Here is a 20,810-nt window from a genome sequence, read left to right as displayed (position 1 = left end):
TGACGTAAATAATTTACTTCTGCGTTAATACGTGGCTTGCTAGTAAAGGTAATATAACTGATTGGAAACACATAAACATAACTCCAGCACCTGCATTATATTAAATCACTCCAAACATCGTGGCCAGTAGTCTAAGCCCAAAATGAAAAAAAATAAGAGTAAGCAATGAGGTTACCTGCTCTCGAACTGTTTTGAAACAATCGATTAAGATTGCTGATCCAAGAAAGACTTGATAATTATTGAGATTAAATGTGATTTAATTTAGTATTCTAACCAATTTATCAATTATTATTGGACTAGATCTAGATTAAGTATAGAAAATACCATTTTTCAAAGTACCTACAGAGATTTAAAAATGTATCTGAAATGAAGAACATGTGAAAGATAATTGTTCAGCAAAATTGCGAAATCGCTAAATTACGTCTAGGATTATCGGCTCTCACATTTAATTGGACAGTTGGTGTTGTGTATTTATTTGTAAAATTAATATTTAACTTACATTTGAATTGAAACCTTACATTCAGTGTGGGGGGAATATAATATAAAGTGGTTGAAAGAAGAAGTCACGGACGCCCCAGGATGATCAAATACTCTTCGGGTCATGTGAAGAGTAAGAAAACAAGACGGAGATGTCTGTTATTCCATACTTTCTGCTTACCCCTACACAAAGATTTTCATGAAATTCTTTTGAAATAATTTGTGTACTGCAGCGGTGAACCATGTGCGAGTCTGCGCCGACCAATCACAGGGAGTTGAAGTCTTTTACGGTGTTAATCGTTTTTAAATGACGATTTATTAATTCTACGTATATGTATGATGAAACTTATATATTAAGAATCAGCGTTTGTTGATCTATAAGAATATATAATATTTTAATATTAATTCCATATTGGCTCAATTTTCTTTGCGTTTAACTCCTACACAGCAGTCACAGCGTACACAATAAGATATTCATTCATTCGCGGTAGAACATACTATTTTAGAAAAACCGGACTCTTGTCTAACAGCATGTTCAATTATATCCGAATATGTTTTGAAATGCTTTTGAAGTGTTGTACCATATTAAGCAGTTCGTTCGTGAGCACTTCACTCCAGAGTTTACCCACATTATAAACTTCTGAAGATGTTCAGAAGCCTCCACTAACAGCTCGGTAGATTTGAGCGCAACGCGTGAGTGACGTAGGTAAAAAGCTCTGGGCAGAAGTCATTATTCCCACATTAGAAGCACGCGAGACTACACTTGAGAAGATACCACCATACTTCAAAACATCAGCATCAATACTTAGAGGGCGCCGTTCCCAGAAACGGCTGAAACAAAACATCTCGCCTCCACAAATTCGTATAATTTAGACAAATTATAACTCTCCTAAACGAAGTGACGCATACGGGAACATGGTGACAACTCAAAGCATTAATTTGATAGTAAGACAGAGAATACATGGTATGGAAGAACATTTATTTTAAAATCATCCCACGCGAGGCACGAGGCGATGCTGTAGTTTTTGTCTACTAATTAGGAAGATCTCCGATGCGAGTTTATTTCGTTTGTATTTTGCGTGGGACGAGGGGCACAAAGCAGCGGAAAGAATTAAGATAACTAGTTTAAAACTTACAACATCTGATAATTTGCGAAATGTGTTTCAAGTAATCGCAATTCGTAGGTACCTACTGACACTATTGAATTATAAGCTCTTACACAAAATTCATGATATTACCTAAGCCAGAATATTGGCATTCTGGTATTTTATTTATTTAGGAAAACTAACAGATTGACATCGTTAAGTAATAAACTTATAAACAATACAAATAAAATCTAATGACAGATTATCCAGGCTAAAATATTTATAAAAATTAAAAACTGTATATATTAGATAAATAATAAAACAAGATACAAGAACACAAATAAATGACAATATATAAAAATAAATTATCCTCCCTACACTACCAACAGCAATAATCACCAATACACCCGCAACTAAACTAAAAAGATGTTTATAAAATGAATGGTATGCAACTGAACAGGAATATAAAAAATTTTAAATTATTCAATGTTAGCTAGCATATATATTTTTTTAATTCTTGCACGCTCTAACGTAATATTCGCCAAGGGTCCTATTATTTTAGTAGTGTTTTCCGCAATGACCTAATCTAGAACCACTATACTAATAATAATCGCGGCACTAAACCTCAATAAATGTTCTCTGCCGGTTCTGGTTCTATTATTTTCATATGTCTATCAGTTTTATTGCTATATAATCCTCTATGCCCTGGTACAATTTTCTTCTACGGTTCACCTTTTCCTCTACCTTCACTTATTGGTCATCATATTTGGTGTCCAGTCAATGTGCTCAATTAACCGACAATTTTAATTCAATTACGGTTTCATTTAGTTCAAGGTTTCGTTCCAATCTGCCCGCATGGGTTTCCAGGTGTAAACAAACACGAAGCTTCTCATTATCCCCTGCATTTAAATAGACAACCCCACAATCAAATCCCTGCCCAGAACTATAATTATTAATGATTATAATACCTGCATTTGGTTGGATTAAATTAATAGGCATTACTCATTCAGGATGGATCATTCTGTAATATTAGGCATTCTAGCTTTCTTAACATCCGTTTTCATTCTACCGCTATTAGGTATTGATAATAGATCCAAATCAATGACCATTCAATGGTGTAGTTGTTTAGTGCCATTACTTAAGTTCTGGAGTCTGGATCACTTCCAATATTGTCTATTCCAAAGTTGTCCAATATTCTTAATATTTTATTTTAATGCTTTCTTCCGTTACGTATAATATGCAACATTTCTTTCTTCGAACAATTTTAAAGGAATTGTTCTTCATTCTTTCGGATCTATCTTATACTCTTTTTAAGTTTGGCTTATTTATGGCCTAACGTTGGTCAAAGTGATTTTGTTTTTTTGAATCGTCCTTGGGCCCCTGGGGCAGTCCATTATCCATTTAGGATTCAGGTATGTTCCTTGCCATAAGATTCCTGATCTAAAAATCCATTTAGGACCAAAGTTTCTCACTGGATTGAACCTTGGGGCTATTTTTAACGTTCAACAAACAAAAAACACACGAGGTGTTTGGTCCATTATCACTTGAATAGGTACATAATCTAAGCCTGATTTTTAAACATCTGACCACAGTTTTTTTATATTGCTATTTAAATGCCCAGAAAAAATATAATTTTATTACATGTTTTTAAGAGGTTTATTTAAGGTTTGTTAAAGAACTTTTCATATTTTATCTATGCCAAAATTTTAGTCCGTGTTTGTTTTATTTTATTTTTGCAAATTTTGCCGCTTTATTTTACCGATAACAGATGGCGCCATATCCGTTCGCTGATCGCGTACGGATTCTTACAGCTTGTTCATAAATATCTCGGTATTCGTCGAATCGGTACTCTGGTTTCCCTTCAATAACGAATAAATCTTTCGCCTTTTACTAAAGATTTCCGTGGAGGGTAGCACTCAAATGAGTCTATAAACCAATTTTTTGTTCCCCGCTTTTTGAAGCGGGGCCTTATTCGTTCATTCGTTGTCGACTGTCAATGGGGTTATGTCAGTTGTATAATAGATTCGCACGAGCTACTCAATACTTTGAACAACTGTGATCAAGTACTTATTGAGTCTTATTCCGGTTTCCTTAATTCCTTAGTATTTCGCACTTGTAACTTGTACTACATGTAATTTATATAAAAACTTTGAATAATTCCGTCTTTTCTGCCATTGAAATGAGGCCGGCACATAAAGTAGGACTAGGTGGGTCCTGTGAGTACTTTTCGTTACTGGGTACAGTGAGCGAACTTCCCGCCGTTAAGAATCAATAGACTGAACGCCATTCGTATTTTCTATTTTCCCGGCCTAAGTGTGATAAGAACAAATACTGAGTACGAAAGTATTTTTGAGATATATGTTCTATAACCGTCTGGAGCCAGTGAGTTATGGCCTCCCCAATTGTTTTATGTTGTGTGGTAGCGGGGAGGGGAAGATAAAGGTGGGGGAGTACCTGTCTATTCAGATCTGGTCACCAAACACGGCTGAAGCCGTTTCAAGCAACATTTAAATTGTGAATATCCGGAATTACGATGATTTATCATAATATAAAAATCTGTACTTTTTAACATCTTGGTCATATTCTGAACCAAACTTGAAACCGGTTGTAAGCATTCTCCTCATATAAAGGGGTGTGAACCAATTTATCCTAGGGTCATTCCCTGTCCCTGTCTCTGTCCTTTCCCTTCCAGGGCCCGGGGTCTAGGTCTAGGGAATTCGGCCCTAGCCCATGTTTCAAAGACCGTGCATAGAAATTACCACGTTTTGTTTCTTTTGTGGTCGTGATCACGATGCAACTTCACCTATTCGTATCTCTCATCTTACCAGATTGCCCTCCCATGATTCTACGGGGTTATCTTATGTGTACCTTTACCATTGTAGGTGTTGAAGGATTTAAAAAAACCTGATTACAGATTTATTACCTAGATTTTTAGAAAATAAATTATCCATAATTTTATTTTTTATTTGAGTTTATTTATGAAACATGCAGTTGTACATGCTACTTAATTTTACATGTTGAATATAAAATAAACTAGTTATGTTCCATTTATAATATTTATTATGGTTACAGATTAGGAAGGAAGAAAGAAAATATTTAAAGTTATTGGTAAAAAATGAAACAATAGACGAACAGTAAAAAAAAACGTTTTGATTTAGGTACATTATTATAATTATATAAGAATAGATAGAATATATAACAATTAGATAAAGTTGAGGATTCTCATAACCTACCTCACTAGGCTACCTTAATACGCGTCCATACCATATCTCCGTTTTCTATTATACATATTATATGGTTGATCTGAACCGTCCCGGTTTTTTTTTTGCAATTTTTGATCTGTGTCATCATTATTTATCTTTTGAGATTTGAATCAAAATGTTCAACGCGTGGTCAAGCAAGAAGAAATGAAACATAACACAGATGAAATAAATAATATTATCTAATGTTAAGGCTCCGTAGTAAGCGTTCAAACAGAAGAAGAAGATGGTTTAAAAGGGAGATATTAAAAAAAAGATAGTAATTAAGCTAACAAAATATTTAAAACAACACGACTTGCTTAAAGCAGAGCATAAATATTTCGACACGTGCCAAAATTTGCATTAAGATTAAGATAAATAAATAAATTAAATAAATAAATTTGCATTAAGATACACTGCGATTTTTTTATATCGAGATGATTTCATATAAATTACTTTTCGGCTTTGCAAATGCATAGATATTATCCTAAAAATAACATATATTTTTTTTAGAATCTTAAATTTTTTTAAGAATAATATAAATCGGTAGAAATACAAGGTCGTGTTGTTAAATTCGACATCACAGAGACTTTTAGTTGATGCAAAGACCCAAAACAACATAGAAACCACCGCACTTAATTTACAATTTAAAACTTGTGATTAAAATATATTTATATCAACTTCTTAGAATGAAATATTATCCACGTTTGGTATCGATATATTTTCCTTTACCTTTAGGTAACTATTTTTTATTTAACTAGCTGATGTATACCCGGTTTAACCTTAGGAGATAGACATATGGAATCACGGACTCTTCTGTAGACCTTTTTAAGATATTCAATTCCGTATTACATTGTTTTGATGTATCTCATAGTATATGTAACGCATTCGCAATGTAAGCGCCTGAAGATATATTTTTTACGACTTGATTACAAAACATCGACTTTTCTCTACTTTCTACTAATATAATATGCATGTATTATATACATAAACATTCCGGAAGAAATTCTGTAAATAATAGTGAAAACCCTATCAAAATCCATTACGTAGTTCAGAAGAATTGAGCGCACAAACAGACAGACGCGGATAGCGATATTGTTTTATACTATTTAGACATTATGCTATTGTCAAATATCATGGCAAACAAATTAGGTACACTCATTAAATTACACCATTAATAAAGAACATAGTTTTAAACCATCCTTACCTTAAGTGACCTAGATTTTAATCTATATTTACCTTATATTACATAGATTTTAATGCAAATCAATGATTTTGGCAACGTACCCACTTCCGCATTCCAGAATGATGATAAAATAAAGTTACAATTCGCTTTTAATTAAGTCAACATTGACGACATTAAAAAACAAAGGTGTGTTAGAAAAGAAGATATCATTAAAGCATGTATGAAAGAAAACGACTTACTTCATTTAAATCTTGAGCAATTAACGTACGAATCATTTTGACAAATTGTCGTAAAACGTGTTTTAATTCTGTAACAGACTTACTTATGTTTCACACCTGGTGATTAAAATTAAATTACCTCATGTTTTTGCCAATATTCTAAGTGTTATATTTGTACGATGATGCAAGGCGCTGCCTTTTCCTGCTAGGAAAATATATTTTTCATAGTTCGATAACGATTTACGTTTCGGAATTAGTCGCAACTTCCTGCGTGGTTTCCCACTTTTACCGGCATTTTGGCTGCATTTGGTGATTTCGCCATATTATTTGGTGATTACTTGAAGAAGATACGTTTCATTTTGACGAATTTATCAACAGCCAAGCGGGCCAAGGATTTCTGCGCTCATATTTTGATAACGTCAACAATGGTGCATTTTTAATAACTCGCTGTCATATTATTAAACTGGCTTCAGTTTTCTAACGATTCTTTTCAAAATTAAAGGTTTAAACTGAACAGTCGAGAAATTAGTTTGACAATAAATATCCATTACGAACCACTCAATACTCATTTCCCTTAGGTAGGTATATGCTTAATTGATCCGGGAAAAAAAAGAAACAACAGCGAAAAAACAGAACAATAACCAAACAGAACTGTGACCAATCAGGACTGTGATAATCGGAACGATGACGAAATAGAACTGACCTAACAGAACTGTGACAAAACAGGACTGTGACAAAACTGAACGGTGACAAAACAGGACTGTGACAAAACAGAATGGTGACAAAACAGGACTGTGACAAAACATAAAGGTGACAAAACAGGACTGTGACAAAACATAACGGAGACAAAACAGGACTGTGACAAAACAGAACGGTGACAAAACAGGACGGTGACAAAACAGGGCTGTGACAAAACAGAAAACGATAAAATAAAAGTTAGGCTAGATTTTTTTTTCACTTTTCTTCAATGTTCTATTTAGTCGTGGAACCGTGAGAGCCATACATTTTTGTTGCTATCTCTTTCGTGCTGAACATTTGTCATTGAAATAACTAATTACCTAGATATTGGCTTCGGTCATATATACCTATTGAGTCACAGCCTCTTCTCGGGGTGCTCGGCTCGGAGGTCAAAGAACCCATGTGACCTTGACTCTCGGCGAGGAAGTGCCGTATGACCCGCTAACGAAAATTCATTGCCTAGTTTTTTTTCCCATTCCTCTACAGCCCATCGATTATTAATATGAATTTAATAAATCATCCGAACCATCGGGAGGTATGTAGGTACCGAGTACCCGCCTGTCTTCCAGCGAGAGATTTGTTATAAATGATTTTTTTTTTTTTTTTTTATAGTGAATACCTCACAAGAGTCCCAACTGCTCCCGTCTGGAGCCAGTGAGACTATGGCATCCCCAATTGGGGGATGTTGTGAGGCTGAAGGTAAGTGGGGAAGTACCTGGCTATTCAGATCTAGTCACTAAACACGGCTAAAGCCTTTTGGAGCAACATTTCAATTCTGAATGGTGGTCTTACACCAGGGCGATACTGATAGTATCTTCCACTCTGGAACGTGCCGCAAATATACTATATATTATTTTAATTAATTAATTGTGAAATAACACAAATTAATCAAATAATTTATTTGCGCACGCCGGGTTCGAACCCGCGACCTTCGGAATGGCAGTCCAATGCGTTACCACTGGACTATGCCGGCCGTCAAAGATCCAAATATTATTATTCACTAATAATAATATTTGGATGTTTACGCACAGCAGCACGCCGCTTTTGTTTCTACCTACACACCAAATGCATCTTTAATTGACCCCGTCGCTTTGATAGTCCGCAAAGTTTGGTCATAGCTCGGCGACAATCGGCGTGCTTACATGCCATATCTCATTCTGTTTCTATTATCTACTTGCTGACGTGTACCCGGCATTGCTGAGGGTTATCCTTAGGAGATATACATAATATACCATGGCGGACATTTCTGCAGGCCTTTTAAAGAGTGACCGGATAAATCATCAAAATGATAATTCATCACATTTTTAGAAAGTTATATAAAGTCATGGAAAGTGATGAAACAAAAACTTTATTAACTAGGTTAGGTTAGGTTTAATTTTTTTTCATCGTTTTTAATGACTTTATATCACTTTTTAAAGGTGTGTTGAATTATCACTGTGTTGATTTATCATGGAACCCTTTTAAAGATATACAATTCAGTAGCACATCATTTTGATGAATCTCATTAGGTTTAGCCAGCGTTATCAATGTAAGCTCCCGAAATATTTTTTTTACGATTTGATTACAAAACATCGATTTTCCTGTACTTTCAATGAATATAATATGCATGTATTACATATATAAACCTTCCGGAAGAAATACTAAGCGCACAAACAGACAGACGCGGATTGCGACTTTATTTTATACTAGAGTATTAAATTATGATAGAAACCATTAAACGGCTATTGTGCTATATTTTCAGATTACAAAGTAGAAAAAAAATTAACCCGTAAAAATCATGTCTTTTAAAAATTTTATAAAAAATTGTTTGCCTGACTGCTGTAATGTCACCCGATTTCAGAGAAATGCGTATATGTCCGCGTGTTTATATCTGATTGCCACCAAAAGTTGATGGAATGCATTGTCATCCACAACGAGTTTATCTGCCGAGTTTCAGCTCGATTGGATGTCGGGAAGTGGGTTAATTTCCGATTCCAAGATGTGCATTCATTCCCAAAAACATAAGTGAAATTCAAATAGATTTAAAAAAAAAGGAACAAACAAGTCTTAGCCTTAGCTTATGCAGTTACAATATTCGCACTAGTATTATGACTTCATACGATATGACCCATCTGCCTTATTTTTACTACCTATGATTTTATCATGCCACTCCTTTACTGGTAGAACTACACTGTAGTATATTATTTCTTACCCGTCTGATTTTATCGGAATGTTGGGTTTTGGATCTCGGTGGATTTTCTGTCGATACAAGGAATATGTTGTGTTCGGTTATTGGTACACCGTGGTGAGGTTATGACAGTAAATCATTCAAAAATACTTAAGGTCAGGGTTAATGTATATAGTCAATTCGTTTGTATATAATAATTCAATCGTTTAAATACCGGAACTAAACCTTAAGCTGCATATATTGAGATGAAGATTCTCTCTGCGCCCTGGTGAAAGACCACAAATCAAAGCATTGCTTGAAATGGATTTATCCATGCCAGGTAACCAGATCTGAATACTCAGGTAAATCCCAATCTCTATCCCAGCTCTTTCCCCCCTGTCACCGCCCCCCGCATACCCAATGTCTACTGATTTTAATATGTTTTCAAGAGTTAAAAAAAATTATTTTTTGAAGATAATATCTATATATGCGAAACGTTAATTATATGAAATTGAAAGAAAAAAATCGCAAATTAAGCCCCGAAAATTATTAAAAACACGTTTTGTTCTGTTATTTAATATGTTATAGTCATGAAAATCACAGTGTATCTTAAAATGCAACTAAAGCATTTGTCGAGAGATTTTTGTTCTATTGCAAACGAGTCTTGTTTTATTAAATATTTTCACAATTTTCGCTTAATTATTACGTTTTTTAAAATTAACGCGCTCCCTCTAACATTCGTATTTACATATCTCCCTTTCAAACCATCTTTGAACGCTTACTACGGGGCCTTAAGCCGTATTACGTACCCCCGTTGACTCCGGACAGCTCTTAACTAAATTCTTAATAATTATAATATAATTTGGATGATTTGAATAGCGCTGTTTTTTTTTTTAAATCACTTCAGGGGCGATGTACAAATATTTTTTCCAACGCTCTATCATATTACTAACTATAAGTAGACAATGTATTGTACCAACTTATAAATAACAGATTACGCCCACCAGTTCATCGATCAATAATAGAAAACTATGTACCGTTGCAGGATTTGTGAACTTGAAAGTATTAAAGATAAATTAGAGAGATGTCAGAAATTACCGTTTGTTAAATTAAAAAATCACGTCTCGAAAATTTAATCAAAAGAAATACAGAATTATGTTTTGTTTTTATCACTTATTATGTACATATTTTATCACTGTTCCCAAAATCAGTTCTAATTTTGAAAATTAATATATTCATATTATGTACTTGCATGTTTTGCATAGGACATAATACTGGAATCTTGTACAGTATTCACACAAACAAAATAGCTATTACAGTCAGTCATAAATAATTACACAATCTTTAAAAATATTATTAATTGTCAAGGGGTTAAAGATCAAGGAACGAACCTAACCTATTTTTAGTTAATTAATTTATTATTGCTTTCTTTATTTTGACCTGAATAGGTTAGGTTATCCATTATTATTTCATGGTCGTTGAACAGTTATCAAATTGTAGATGATTAATTACTCAAAGAATAATAATGACGTTACTTTGTACCAAATCAAAGAAGATCGATTATAAAAATAATTAGTTTCCCAAAAAAAAATTTACACATGTCACGGCAAATTTTATGCAAGGTGGTTTTTTTATTAAAATTATTTCGACTACAGGGCTCCCCTTCTAACCAATCATTCGTATTTACACTCTGTTGCAGACGATGCACCACTTCGTGTACATTTGGAATCGGGCCGCTAATAATAACACTCCTTATGTAGATGGCGATAAGGTTTATATTCCCGCTAACACCTGCCTCCTCTTTAAATGTATGCATGAAAAAAATACAACCCAAAAATTGTGCTTTATTTTATTTTGCGAAATTCGGGCACAAGTATTTAAATATTTTTCGATAATTTTGTAAATAACTTATTAAGGCGATGCACTACGTCGTGTAATATTTTGAATCGAGCCGCTATCAATAACACACCTTACGTAGATGGAGATAAGGCTTAAATTCCCGCTTCACACCATCCACCTGTTTTGATTTATGGAAGAATAAAACATGGTCAAAAAGTGCCTTTTATTTTATTTTGTGGATGTTCAGGCACAAATATTTAAATGTTTTTCGATCATTTTATAAATAACTTATTTTTCCACATTATACCTACAATAAAACCATAACCGAAAATGGGTTCATAAGTAGGAGATTTTGAACTTTAAAGCAGTGTTCATAGGCCTTATACATAATTTTTTTCTGGGCTTATAAAAAGACTTATCTAAATCTAAAAAATACTCAATTATTTCAAAGACAAGGATGTATTCTACTCGCAGTATTTAATTAAAGCATCTGTAACATTTCTAGGCGACCAAATTTTCAAACCAAAAACACATGATTTTAAATTACTACGTAGTGCATCGCCTTAATGCGATGTAAATATTACGCGGCGCCTTAGATCAGAATAAGGTTAGGTGAATCATGCTTTAAACCGGACTTAAATAGTGAAACAGTTCTATTTATACCACGGCGTAGATATTTTAGTTAAACCGGACTCAATACCGACTTAAGAGGAAGCTACAAGCCAAAAATGTGTATATTCTTGTATACTATATATTGTAGGTAATAGGCATTAAAATCGCTTAACAAACGGAGTCTAGAAACGTTCGATTTCAAGCAAAAAACTGGTTTTTATTTATTTTGTAAATAATTTTATAAGAAAGCAAAAAAGTTAATCAAGTGAAACTGTCACAGATAATCTTAGCTATAATACTATATTTATTTAAAGTTGTTTCCTTTACGCGTTCATACATATCTATTGAAAAAAATTGTATTCTACTCAAGCGAAACGATAGCAAAACCTTCAATTTATTTAAACCATATTTTTTGGTATTCATAATGCACCAAGATGTATGTATAAAGAACAATCAAGATAGTGTTTTAGCATTAAGCTTTGCCTTTACTATGCCAACGTTGAACCGGCGCGTAAGAATCTAAAACATTAAGACGGATCACGTACAAGATCCTTCTCATCTCTTTCACCTCCCGCAACCTTGCCTGAAATTCCTCGGCCCTATCGGGTCATTCCACGAACAGGAAAAGGTCGGCAGATAATATTGTTATTTTTAAGGTGGAGCAGCCCAATCCTACCCACACAGGTAGTCTGCCACCGAGAGCTCCGCTGTTGCCTCTCTTTCAGTTAAATGCGAGGCTGTTGAAAAAGTGGGAAAGGTAGCAACGGTTTTGTCAGCAATACACCTTTAGATGTATTCCGGGAATCTCCTTCAATTTGCAACAGCCAGGTATCTGAGATGAGTGTGCCTTTCTTCGCGGCCTTTGTACAATGCGGTACCTGGTACCAACCTTAGGACATTGTGCTGATCAAAAAACGTATATCAATATTATTTTTTTTCTGTGATCATTAGATGAATATTTTGTTAATTACTTCCTTGTTAGGCGCAGTAGTTACTGTGTTTTTTTTATCATATGATAAGTGTCTGATAATTTTGTAACAAGCTTTTTATTTCATGATTTTTTTTATGCCCTCTTTCAGTTCACCAAACCAGTGAAGCGCGTTTTCGATGAATATCGAACATTTTAAATTGAAAACAAAAGGCCATCATGTGACCTGAACTTGTAATGTAATTTTCTGCATAGTAACGCCAATGTGCATAATTTGCTGACAAATTCAAGAACTATACATTGCAGTGCACCAAAGCGGTAATCATAATATCCCATCACTGTTATTGTAGTCGACAGCATTTGAGGGGTTAACTAATAATTTAATCAGTATGCTGTTAAATTCAAGCACTACACATTATATAATTTATCTTCACTGCTATTGTAGTCTACAGCAGTCGAGGGGTTAACCAATGATATAATCGATATGCTGTTAAATACAAGCACTACACATTACAGTGCACCTAAATGATAAACCTAATATCGAAAAATACAATATCCCTTCACTGCTATTGTAGTCGACAACAGTCGAGGGGTTAACTAATAATTTAATCGAAATACAATAAAATTCAAGCACTACACATTGTAGTGCACCTAAATGAAAAATATAATATTCCTTTACTGCTATTGCAGTTGACAGTAGTCGAGGGATTAACTAATAATTTAATCAATATGGTCTTAAATTCAAGCACTACATATTGCAGTGCACCTAAATGATAAATATAATATTCCTTTACTGCTATTGTAGTTGACAGTAGTCGAGGGGTAAACTAATAATTTAATTTATGTGCAATAAAATTCAAGCATTACACATTGTAGTATTTGTAGTGCACTTAAAAGTTAGGGCATCATTTTCCTGCACTGCTATTGTAGTTGACAGTAGTCGAGGAGTTAACTAAGAATTTAATCATCCTCAATCATTTAATCATTAAGAGTATACATAAACGTACATATTTTTTGTATGCAAACGATATTTTTTCATACAAAAATAATAATACGAATTAGAAAACTTTATTTTTAATTTTCCAGTTTTGGTTGTAAATTGAATTCATTTCATAATTTTTCGTTATGAAACTTACGTTTATGATGGCTGTAATAATGAATGCAAGCGGAGACTATTCACCGCGTTGTTTCTTTAACAAACCATAACCAAGCGCTATTACAAAAGTTTAATTACTCTAATGAAATGCCGGTCTTTGGGAAAACTGCGATTTGAACTACGATAGCAGTGAATAGCTGGAAAAGTGAAATCAGACACTAACCCCCTTACTAATAATAAGTTTACACAACTGGTAAACTACCATGAACTAAATAAGAATAATTATGATTCCATAATTCTGGGAATAACTACCATATGTATTCCTCTTTGCCCAGAATACTAATGGAGGGAAACAACTATACCAAGTCAGTGGACATCTTCAATTTATCTTTAAACAAATATAAAATGTTGTTAATGAAGCAATTCAGTTATGTACAATAAATAATGTATATTTCTAAATATTCATATATTCGTAAAAGCCCCGAAAAAGGGCGTTAATTGAGTCCTGTGAGTATGCATTTTGTCGTGACCGGATAAATCATCAAAATGATAATTCATCACATCTTTAAAAAGTTATATAAAGTCATGGAAAGTGATGAAACAAAAACTTAATTAACTGAGTTAAGTAGGTTAGGTTAGATTTAATTTTTTTTCATCGTTTCTAATGACTTTACATTACTTTTTAAAGGTGTGTTGAATTGTCACTGTGTTGAGTTATCATGGAACCGCATTTTGCATATATTATTTATGTTTCTAGCATTTTTAATGCATGAAACAATTTAGCTAATAAAATTATAAGGTTGGCGACACATTACGCTGTACGCCATCATGGCTTGGCCAATTTCAGCATATCGCTCGCCATACAATACCAATGGTAATGTATGGTGAGCTATTCTGAAATAGGCCAAGCTACGAAATTATAGCAAGCTTAAAGCGTGGTCTGTCACAGTCAAAACGATAGAAATGTTTAGTAACTACATTTGTTACTAAGTTGAATATGTTCTTCAATCAATTAAAAATAAAGTGAATTTTTTTACGGCTACCAGGATTCGATTAATGAATTCATACCCTGGAGAATATATGAAGCAAACGTGAATAGTAGAAGCAGTCGGGGACGCTCGAGAAAGACATGGCACGAGTGACACTTGATACATGATGCTTGAGTCGGGCTATGTCAACAGTCAGAATAATAGAAGAGGATGTGTGAGACGATGTTTGAATGTGAATGAGGCAAGGAGTGTGTGCCAAGACCGAGTTGTTTGGCGGTCAATTCTATCTGCATACCCCTGCGGGGAAACGGCGTGATAGTTAGTTGGCCACATTGTAGTTGATTTCCCTAAAATAAAATAAATGTTATTTATTGATCATTCTGCAACAATAATTGTCCTTCTGATGTATTCTTTGCACAAGCTTTCAGCTTTACAAATTCTACAATTATTATGATATCCAGTGACTATTCACTTTGCACTAGTAATGTTATGGGTTTCCTGAATATATTATGGTACCACAGTATAATTTAAGTGTTAATTCTCCGTGTCAACCCACAGCTTCTTTGTCCATCTCTGCATAATAAATTAATTATTATTGAAACTTGAAGGTCGTGATCGATGGTTCATGTTAATTCATACATGTTACGTGTTTTCTTTTGTCTGATTCATCATCTTCAACATCTTTGTGTCTCCGTCGTCATCCTACCTTGTATTTACCATTTACAAAAATTCATTTTTTTTTTACAAACATTCAATACTTTTTCTATTTCTAACATAGACATTCAAGCCAATCAAGGAAAGGGGAACAAATCATGTTCTAGGAGCAGGGAGGTGGCGTGACCACCTCCCGTTCCGTGATATATCAATAAATGAATCTGACAGTATACAGGCAACTCTTTAACAGATGTGTCATTATTAACCCACCTCACTCATTTTGTCAACTTACGACTTATGTCGTAGTTCATTCTAAGCGCTCTCGAACCCTTCTGGTGCCAAAAATATGGTCACGTGTTTTGCCTCCAGCTTGTCCATCGATTTGTATGTCTATTATTTCTAATTACATATCATTTCGAATGTACATCCGAAGTACTATGTACAGTCTGACATTTGATGGCAAGCAAAAACTGATAGCGCTGCATTTATTATTATATGACGCTTTGATTTTTTAAATAGCCTTTTATTTTATCTAAAATAAATTATAAATAAATTTTAAAACGTTTGTAACTTTTTGGACTGTGTTGTTTTCCTTGTTCATTTTAAATTTAGAAATTAACTGTTAAGGACGGGTTGTTTCGGAGAATTTGAACAATTAATCAAATTTAACGTTCATTTTCGGGTTCAAAAGTCCTATTCAAGTTCTGTTATTATATCATCATAGGCTAGTTGCTAGACAGAACTGAAATAATAACAGAACTTGAAAAAAACTTTCACAGAACTTAAAAATTAACTTTGAAATTTGAAGAATTGTTCGAATTCTCCGAGACAAACCCGTCCTTTAGTGTCGTACTTAGATGTGAAGAACGAAATGAGTAGCTTGAAGTTGCCATCGTAATGAAAACAATTAATACCGATTGAATAAATTTCTAGAATATTATGCCAAGCTGTACTGGAAAGTTCTAACAATTTTTGCCATTGAATATTTTGTGATTAATAAAAAACCATTAATAAGACAATTCAAAGGGTGTGTTCTGTATTCGTATGAAAGCAATGGTCAATTAATATTTAACTAAGAGTTACCGTGACCTTTTAAATATCCTATTCTAAATAACAACGATAATAAATCATCAATAATTTGATTTCATTGCATATGATCACATAAACAATTGATTGGCCTTAACCTGTGTTTAATGTAAAAACCTTTCTCAATGTTCACGTTCACACCGAATATATTATTATAGTAATAGTGTGCTAAATATATGTATTTTGTTTGTTCTGTTCTATTATCCATTTGTTCTGTTGTCATTGTATATTAACCAATTAAACCGCTTTGTCAAATACTTTCATCTCTTCCAAGTATACCTGAATACATTTAAAAATAATAACGCCTATTTTAGCCCTCTGAGCCAAATGTGTCCGCTAACTTCGGGAGGTGATTCTAAATGATGGTAGAAGTAAAAAATATAATTAATCATCCCTTGAAGTTAGCGCACGTTACCCACGGATATCCTGTATAATATGATAGAATGTGCTAAAGTAGATATATTCGTCGATAATTTATACGGATTCAGAAAAAAATGTACTGCTGATATATTGCGCTAATTAAATTATGTATTACTTGTATCACTATTTGTGTCTCTTTTGTCTCTTGCCTTTTTTCGTACTATTTATCATTTGAGTGAGCTTTTATATAATTTCACTTTTGTTGGTTTTATTTCATTTTTTCAGTTTCAACTTATGTAACTTTTTTTCTTCGTGGGTACTGAAACCGTTTTTCATTCTGTTTCCCTTTAAATGTTATGGTTACTGCTTGTGCTTAGCAACCTTTGTGCACACAATGTCTACTTAACATTGCCATATGCCATTCTCTTATCTCGAATTCCTATTTCTATGGAATGCGTTTTGCCGCCCATTCTGACGCTAATTGTATTTTATCTATGCATTTATATAGGCGTATCTATGGCGGCCATTGCTGTCGTGAACACCGTTATAGCAAAACATGTATCTACTGACACTCTATATCTATGGGTTCTATGTATGAATTTTTATGAACTTTTACCTGGCCGATTTCGCAATACGAATCGGTACCTACTTATTTACTTTCTTTTCGAATCAAGATTCCAATTACCAAAATTACATCGACCAATAGTACGAGTATCTATCTACCTGCGGTGATGGTTACGTATTTATATATTTATACAAAACCTTTGAATTACTTTCCTATTATTATTACAAAACTTTTGAGAACCGGTGTAAAAGTCTTGTTATAAAATTAATAATTTTAAATTATACATAATTATTATTAAAAATTACGTAACATTTTGAAAAAATATATATTTTTATAAGAATTTAGTGAAATAGTACATTCTTGGTAGGTAGATCTATATATTACCATCAAAAATCATTTTATAAAACTATATACATATTATTAAAAAAAAAATCAAAGTTTCAAAGCTTTTCGGAAAATTTTGCAAAAAACGAAAAAGAAACCACGTCTCCACGGGGTCCAAATTTATAAAAAATATTAACTAATATTTCCACTTTTGATCTGCACTTTGTATACTAATTACTCATAGGGCCCAATTGCATTCAAATTTGTGTTCATATTTTTATATTCAGTTATCTTGAAAATGAAATTTTAAAATGGGTATTCCAGTAATTTTATCAAACTACATACAAAACGCTCTGAAATGATTTCAATATGCTTAAATTATTGTCAGACAGAAGAATTTTCGCTGACATGGTATTTCTATATGTAATATTAAATGAAGCATTTCATAGCCCAGAATTGCTTGCATTGATAAGCTTTCGGATTCCACTACCTAAACTAGAAGTCAGGATTTATTTCAGTGCAAAAATTCTGGGACCAACTACCGTACGTACTCCTCATTGCCCAGAACACTTTTGGAGGGAAATAATTACACCGAGTCAGTGGACATCTTTTGGGCGCATTTTGCTACCGTGTTCTAAAATTTATTATGAAACACCCTAATATTATAGAACTTCCTTTTTCTTCTGGCGCTAGTAAAATTAGACGGAGTATTTATTGATTTATTTTTAAATGCAAGTTTGTTAGCTGTAGGTCTCATATATATGTCATTAAGACTAGTTACAGGCCTTAGTCGTAAGTCACAGATAAGTCTTAGATGTAAGTCACTAGTTATTATGAATCCTAGTTGTAAGCCAACTGTATTTATTATTTAATAAATACATTTGTACAGCGCCCTTGAGGTGATTTTTCACGAAAACGGCGCTATATAAATTAGCCAAATTATCTTTAATTTATCACTTGGCAAATACAAAAGGATTGTTAGTGAGCCAGTTTAAGAGGAAGTTACAAGCCAAAAATGTGTATATTATTGATATACCTTATAGGTAATAGCCATTAAAATCGCTTAACAAACGGAGTCTAAGAACATTCTATTTGAAGCAAAAAAGTGTTTTTTTTTATTTATTTTGTAAATAATTTTACAAGAAAGCAAAAAAGTCAATCAAGTGAAACTGTCACAGATAATCTTAGCTATAATACTGTATTTAAAAAAAATGTTTCCTATACGCGTTCATACATTTCTATTAAAAAATATTTTTTTTTGTAGTTTATATTTATATTTTTTATTGAGTAATTTTTTTTATTTATTTGTATTTTACTCAAGCGAAGCGATAGTATAACCTTCAATTTATCTAAAGCATATTTTTTGGTATTCATTATGTACACCAATTCTTTATAAAGATTAATCAAAATAGTGATTTAGCATTAAGCTTCGCCTTAATTATTTACAATAAACACTGTACCACTCAAATGTAAAAGTTCCTAAAAAGTGCGTTAATAAATAAATGTGTATTTTTATGTCTTTGGCATTTTGTGTCCTTTTCCTTCTCCTGTGTTTCTAATTCTATTAAAATTTACAAATGGCAGCACAGTATATTTCTCGCAATTCGTTTTGCAAAATGTTTTATCTCATAATTCAATTGGATAATGTCAACTCAATTACCGTCACGGATAGCATGTTTGTGGTTATTTGAATGGCTTTATCACTGTTTTATTGTTAAGCTTGTATCCAATCACAGTTAATCTTTTATGTTGGTAAATTAATCAAAACTCTTTCCTTTGTTACAGATACTAGTGCTAACGAGTGGAAACTGCAACTAAATCCTTGGGTATGTAATGCTTTTAATTTAAATACAACATTTATTACAATTATTAACAACTATTGTTACACGGAGAGAAATGTATTTGCCCTTACAATAATTTAACAGACCTTATTAATAAAAAATCAATTTAAGAATGTTTTATCGATTTGCCACATGACGATATAAATAATTTTCGTTGTAATGCAAAAATATTCGGTTTTTCATGAACACATGTTCCGACATCATGAGAATATTTATAATGGTAATTTACCAAAAGTTTTATCAGGAAACCTGTTAATTCATTTTCAAGGTTCGCAATCCCGTTTGTAACCGGAATTACCAATAATTTGAAGAGATACTTAATAAATTAGAAATACGATTAAAATTAAAATTTAGGATTGGGAGCATGGTTTTTAGATCTAGCCGACAATAGATAATAGAAACAAAGATTCATTTTCTACCGCCAACCGTCTGGAGTCACTGGGACTATGGCATACCTATTGGGGTATGGTGTGAAGCTGGAGTTAGTGGGGAGTGGAAGGAGATGGTGTAGAGGAAAGTCGGGAAGTACTTGATTTCTTTAATTAACACAAATTAATCAAATAAAATTTACCTGCGCACGCTGGGGTTTGATTCCGGATTCATAGCCGACAATTGTAACCACGGAGGCCGTCAAATTAGAAACGCATTACTTTCAATGACTCGTTTTGAAAGTCCCTGCAATTTCCGTCGGCACCATGCACAATGGTCGGCACACGAAGAAAACTTACTGATATGAAATATTGTTAATTTATTAAAAATATGGTAAATTTTTTCGTTTTGCTGTTAAAAACGAGACTGAAGGCCTATAACGAATGTATTCAAAAAAAATTATAACAAACTATCAATAAAACACGGACGTGTTATGAGGAAGTCTGAAAGTTCGGAAAAATTATAATATTTTTCGCATTTCGTCCATTATATTTCCATTTTTTTTATTTCTTGCTAGAGCAATCCCGATGAGTTACAACACTCATTTCAGGACGAGAGGAGCTTACAATACATAGGTGGGAATTAATAGGTAAAATTTTACATTGGTATTTTGGTTATCAAAATTATAAGTTTCACATAAAAACAGTACACAAATATAAAAAGGGAGGTTTAGTAGAACAAAAAAGGAACAGACAGGGATTACACATAAGCACAGATTCAAGGGAGGAATTTAGAATAAGGTACTTACCCACTAATACATTGTTATAAATATATTATACTCGATTACAAATACAGGGGATAGAAAAGGAGAGAGAAAGAAACAAAACAAAGTAAAACACAACATATGTATGTACGAAACAATATACTGTCCGTACAATAACTGTAGATACGAAGGTAGCTGGGTACACTTGTCAGCGTTTTCAGTCTTGGTAGAGGTTGTAGATGTTGTAGAAGTTCGTGGTAGAGTTTAAAGCCACGATCAGAGACGAATTTATTTC

At 33.2% G+C, this 20,810-nt stretch overlaps 1 protein-coding gene and 1 non-coding gene across 5 annotated transcripts in view; both read left to right on the top strand.

Moving 5' to 3' along the window:
* Positions 1–20,810, top strand: part of smash (smallish) — a 332,173-nt gene that overhangs the window by 153,672 nt on the left and 157,691 nt on the right. For all 4 annotated transcript variants that reach the window (XM_089640403.1, XM_089640402.1, XM_089640404.1 and 1 more), the window contains exon 4: positions 19,328–19,368. The gene's annotated coding sequence lies outside the window, so the exon portion shown is untranslated. The remainder of the gene's footprint in view (positions 1–19,327; positions 19,369–20,810) is intronic.
* LOC149417565 (U5 spliceosomal RNA) lies at positions 3,408–3,529 on the top strand. The gene has a single exon (XR_016303378.1). It is a non-coding gene; the product is annotated as a U5 spliceosomal RNA (small nuclear RNA).

Source organism: Hesperophylax consimilis, chromosome 15 (genome assembly GCF_061612785.1).
Source record: "Hesperophylax consimilis isolate HC1 chromosome 15, BYU_Hcon_1.0, whole genome shotgun sequence".
Classification (NCBI taxonomy): Eukaryota; Metazoa; Arthropoda; class Insecta; order Trichoptera; family Limnephilidae; genus Hesperophylax; species Hesperophylax consimilis.
Note: the sequence above shows the minus strand (reverse complement) of the source record. Positions and strands in the feature narration are given on the sequence as shown.